The sequence below is a fragment of the Neofelis nebulosa genome, chromosome 8 (assembly GCF_028018385.1).
Source record: "Neofelis nebulosa isolate mNeoNeb1 chromosome 8, mNeoNeb1.pri, whole genome shotgun sequence".
Classification (NCBI taxonomy): Eukaryota; Metazoa; Chordata; class Mammalia; order Carnivora; family Felidae; genus Neofelis; species Neofelis nebulosa.
The window spans coordinates 7,576,857-7,582,480 of record NC_080789.1 but is presented as its reverse complement, the minus strand read 5'-3'; the positions used below and the strand labels follow the sequence as shown (position 1 = coordinate 7,582,480).

At 53.9% G+C, this 5,624-nt stretch overlaps 1 long non-coding RNA gene across 1 annotated transcript; it reads left to right on the top strand.

Annotated features, from left to right (window-relative positions):
* The first annotated feature begins 277 nt into the window (after positions 1-277).
* LOC131518791 (uncharacterized) lies at positions 278-5,347 on the top strand. Its single transcript, XR_009265282.1, has 2 exons — positions 278-2,859; positions 5,180-5,347. It is a non-coding gene; the product is annotated as an uncharacterized LOC131518791 (long non-coding RNA).
* Positions 5,348-5,624: the final 277 nt, after the last annotated feature.

Here is a 5,624-nt window from a genome sequence, read left to right as displayed (position 1 = left end):
TTGTGGGGCTGTCTCTTCTGTCCTCCTCCCTTCCCATGTTTCCTCTGGGTGCATTTCAGCCTAGGAACCTGAGGGACATCCAGGCACCCATGTGTCACCAGCTGGGTACTCTCGGCCAGGTCACCCAACCACACTGTGCCTCAGTTTCCTCATCTGTCAGATGGGAGCAATTCTGCCTGCTTACCTCACAGTTCATTGAGGAACAACAAATACCAGATGAGAAGCAGTTTGAACAAGTAAAAGTGCCGTACACATACTAGAAAGACAGGGAACTGCTCAGGGAGCAGTGGGCGGCAGCTCGGTAAAAAGGAAAAAAGCACACAGACTGAGAGTTGGGTCCTGATGGTGGGATTCTGGGGGGTTTCCTTTTCTCCTCTTGCTGAATATTCTGTCTGTGGCCATCAGACCATCACAATTAAAAGGTAAGTTTATAGGGGCATCTGGGTGGCTCAGTTGGTTAAGTGTCCGACTTGTGGTCTCAACTCAGGTCATGATCTTAGGGTCAGGGTCACTGAGCACTGTGCTCCGTGCTGGGTGTGAAGTATACTTAGAAAAGAAAGAAAAAGTAAACACAAGGGTGCAGCCACTTGGGACCCTTGTTGTCACTACTGATTTGCTCAGCATTGGTGTCCCCAGGTCCACATCCCCTGCTCAGGGCTGGCCTGGGGTCCCTGGGGGCCTTCATCGGGGGTGGGGGCAGGATAGGGTGCACCATCCGACTCAGAGCCTGCTGCAACTTCCCATCCTCCTCCTGCATCTCCGCCCTGTCCTCGCCCTTCTCCCTCGGCCCCCTCTGTGCGCAGAGCCGGTGGCGCCTGCTTCCCCCAGGAGGCCTGCAGCTGCCTGTTTAAAACCAAGACTGTTCTGCCCTCTGCCTCCCCGTGCTGCACGGTAGAAGTGCTGAGGGTCGCTGTGTCTTGAGGGACCAGGAACCAGCCCTAATTTTGTTTCTGAGGGGGAAAAGTCTGCATTTAGAGTTTGGAGACAGCAAGGTGGACTTTTAAAAATGGCCATTTTACAAGTAGAAAAGCAAAGTGATATGCCCCAAATAATAGCAGTGGAGCTGAAATTCAAACCCAGAGTAGGTTTCAAATTTTCAAGTTCCAATTCCCTGAACAGTAAAGGGAGGCAGACTATTGTTGGCCCTGGGGTCAGGGCAGTACCATATATCCTGTCTTTTAACCAACTGCACCCGTGGGTCTTCCTGCCTCCGCACAGCTTACAAAGGCCTTACAGCCCAGCCTCCTGCTCATGCCAGCTCCCAATACCTTGAGTATCTTCAAGTATCTTCTTTTAAACATTTTTTTAAATGTTTATTTATTTTTGAGAGAGACAGAGTGTGAGCCAGGGGAGGGGCAGAGAGAGAGAGACACACAGAATCCAAAGCAGGCTCCAGGCTCTGAGCTATCAGCACAGAGCTCAACATGGGGCTCGAACTCATGAACTCTGAGATCATGACCCGAGCTGAAGTTGGACACTCAACCAACTGAGCCACCCAGGTGCCCCACTTCTAGTAACTTCTATAGCCTCAGCCAGGGCTTGGTGTTTTGAGATACTATCTTGTCTGAACTTCACTGGGGGTGGGAGGAATGTTCAGCCCATTGTACAGAAGGGGAAACCAAAATTTAGAGAAACTTCATCCAACAAATATCTATTAAGTGTCTATTCTGTGTCAGCTCCGCCTCCTGCCCTCACAGTCTGCTAGGAAAGACAAACATTCCACAGATGAAAATAGGGAATGATGGATTGTACTAAGTGATGTGGCTGTAAAGACTGGGAACTACGAGAGAGACCAGTCCTACTGGAAGGGGTCAGGGAAGACCTGTCTGCAGGCAGCATTTAAGCTGAGACCAGAAGGGTGAATGGATGTGACTTGCCCTTAAGACTCACAAGTTGGGCACAGCTGAGTCCTGTGGGTGGCTTCTGACCTCTGTCCGTATGCCTGTTTCCTGGGCAGACACGGCCGTCCTGCTGTCTAGAGGGGTGAGGCACAAAGAGACCAGTTAGGGGAAGACCCAAGGTGAGTGGAACCTTGACGCTCCCACCCTCTTGTCATTGAGGTTGGGAATGGGACACCAAGAAGCCTGGGAAAGCAGATGTAACTTAAACCGAAGCTCGGGCCCAGCGGCAGAATCCTCAGGCAAAGGCATTGTGTTGGCCTTTCCCCACCGCCTGAGCCACCTCGGGGTCTTCAGAGGGCTGCTACATGGTTACTGACCCAGCCCTGGACACAGTTCATTGGTCAACGAGTAAACATGTGACTAAACCGGGCCTATAGGGTCCTTCCCTGAAATCTGTTTCTCCCTGAAGGTGACCTGCCCTAACCCACTACTCTGTGCTCTCATATGGATGCTCCCACCCAAAGCAGAGGTTTGTGCAGCCTTGGGAGCATAGGGGATTCGGGCTCAAATCATGGCAAAGCTACAAGATCTCTGCCGAGCACGTGGCAGGTAAGAACACAGGCTTTGGAGTTAGTCCTGGGCTCAAACCTTGCCTCCATCACCAATTCAGGGTGTGATCTTGGGCGAGTCACTGGCCCTGTCTGGGCTTCTGTTGTTTTGTTTTGTTTGCCTTCTTTCTTTTTCTTTTTTTCTTTTTTCTTTCTGAGAGAGCACAAGTGGGGGAAAGGCAGAGAGAGGGGGGCAGAGGATCCAAAGTGGGCTCTGCATGCTGACAGGCTGACAAGCACTGGGCTTCTGTTTTTTTTTTTTTTATCTGTAGAGTGGGACACCAGCTTCACAGGCACCTGGGAAGTGCTGACGCCACCGTAGCAATGGTATAGAAGGTGCGACACGGACCAGGCCTAGCAGCTGGTCAGTGTGGGATGCAGCCAGGCTCAGACCAGCTGTGTGGCCTGGGGTGAGTTATTCCACCTCCCCAGGTGATTTCTCTGTCTGCACAAGGTGAACGTGCTACACAGAGGATGTGTGAGTGCCTAACACCATGCATTTCTCCCTCCCACCTCACCGGAGGACAAACTTCCAAAGCTGGACACACACCCCCTTCCTTAACTGTACCCAACTACCAGACAGCCCTGGTACATCTCCCAAGGCTATGCCAGGCCAGCCCCGCTGGCAGCTCCTGACGTCGGCTGCTAATCCGGGAAAGCTGCCAGCCAGAGGTAGGGGTGAACAGCAAAGGAAGTCAGAAACAGGTTAGAAGGTGGGTGCCCCCAGCCCCCGGCCCCCAGCCAGCCCTTCCTGTGCTCTCATCAGCTTCTTACTTCAGCAAACCCTCCCAGCCTCACAGGCTGATGCCCGGACATGGTGGAGCAAGGGCCTCTTATCGTGAGCCACCGGCTCTGAGGCTGTAAGTGTCTCCAAGCTGGGTAGGGGGCATCCTTTTCGGCCTGGGTTCCAGGCTGACTCTAGCTGGTGCCATGTGGGCTGCAGAGAAAGCAGAGGAAGGAGGAATCTCAGCCAGTTCTCTGAGCCTAAGCCAGGGACGCCATCCCTCATGGTCTCCCGTCATCTCAGCCTCACACCACCCAGGAAGTGCATCGTTTTACAGAGGAGGACACACTGAGGCTCAGCCAAGTCCTATGTGACTTGCGCAAGATCTCATAGCTACTAAGTATCAGAGCGAGATTCTAACCCAGACCAGGTGGTTCCTGAGCCCAAGCTCTTCCTCCGTCACAGCCATCTCCTGGCCAAGGTGCTGTGCTGCCTCGGCCTGTCCGCGTGCAAAGCACACCCCCACCCGCCACCTCCCTCGGGCCGGCGGAAGTCAGCCAGCCAAAGCAGCCAGACCAAGGCCTGGTCTGACATCTTCCCATGGACTGTCCAAGCCGCCCTGGCCAGCAGTAGGGAGGCCAGGCCCAGCTGCTGGCGAGGGGGAGGAAAGACTAACGTTTGTCCCACACACTGGGCCAGGACCTTCACAGTGTCCCCCATTGGACAAATGTGGAAACAGGTTTGGAGAGGGGAAGTGACTTCCCTGAGGCGATTCTGCTTCTCCTCCCCACCCTCCTCCCAACCTCTTCCTTGGTCCTCACCCCCCGCCCCCGCCCCAGACCAATGTATTTCCTTCTCCTTCCCTTACAGCGTGTCCTCTCCTCCTCGGTGCCAGGGCCAGAGGCTCTGGACCACAAGGACCTTAGAAGTTATCCTATCCAGGCCCTCCTTGAATGGATGGGCAAGGGACCCAGAGAGAGCGAGAGAGAGGAGCTACCCAAGGCCACGGAACAAAATGAGATTTGGGCTAAGGGATCTTGCGTCTCCATGTTTCCTATCTCCCTGAGATCACATCGAAGCTGGGTGACCCTTCACTCAGGAGGGCACTGGCTGTCCCTCCTCGTACCCAACCACCAGGTGCTCACAAAAACCTGGGCTCACATGGAACCAGCCTCATCCCAGGTCCATCTCCAGCTTGCTGTGTGCCCTCCTGCAAGCCACATCCCTCTCTGAGCCCCTTCTTCATCAGTGCCATGGGATCAGAATCCCCTGTCCCGCCCACCTATCAGGGTTGCCATGAGGATCCTATGAGGTGCTGGATAGAAGCCCCTTGTAAATTGCAAGGGATGGGACGTAGGACAGTGTCCCAGCCCAACACATTTGGGACCCAGAATATGATAGATGCCTCACTCCACCCTCACCCCCCACCTCACACACAAATCACTTCCCCATAGACTTGCCAACGCGGGCTAGTCCACCATTAGAAAAGCTGTCTGGAGGGCAGAGACAGGTAGGTAGAGGCAGGAGATAAGGCTGCAAATCAGCAGGGCCAGGCCACTCAGGGCTAAAGAGCATGGCTGTCCTCCTGAGGTCTGAGTCCACAACTGCTTTAAGCACATCTGTGGCAGGCTGGGCTATACCCCCAAGCCTGTTACTCTGAGAAGCTGCTGGACTGAACTCAAATCACCTTGAAATCCTATCCGAGAACTTTGCTGAGGCCCCAAGTGAAGGTCTCAGGGGTGTGACCAGAGCAAGTGGAAGCACCCAAAGCTGGGACTGGAGTCCTGGGCCAGGAGCCAGTGCCCAGCCTACCAGTTACTCACTGAGGCCCTCCTTGCTCTGGGTGTCAGTTTCTCCATGTGCCCAAGGATACTGGAACTGTGGGTCTCAGCACTGATGTTCAGATTCTGCAATACAGCATCACCAGGCCTTTGTCCATACTTGGGCAAGCTCAGCCTTCCCTTCTGCCTTTTCTCTGCCTCACAAATTCCCACTCATCCCGCCAGGTCCCAGTCAGCAGTCACCTCCACCAGGAAGTCTTCACCAACACCCCTGGGGACAAGGTGCCCCTCCTGCATGATTCCACACCTTCTTCGGCAGGCCTCCAGTCAGACCCAGTCCTGCCCTCAGACTTGAGGTGAGGCTCCAGTGAATTAAAACACATGAAATCTGAAGAGCCTGGTTACTTCTGTAGCTTAAGTGTCTGACTCTTGATTTCAGCTCAGGTCCTGATCTCACAGATTTGTGAGTTCAAGCCCCAAGTCGGGCTCTGACAGCACAGAGATTGCTTGGGATTCAGTCTCTCTCTCTCTCTCTCTCTCTCTCTCTCTCTCTCTCCCTCTCTCCCTCTCTCCCTCTCTCCCTCTCTGCCCCTTCCCTGCTAATGTGCACACATGCACTCCTTCCCTCTCTCAAAATAAATAAACTTAAAAAGCTAGACATGAAATCCTT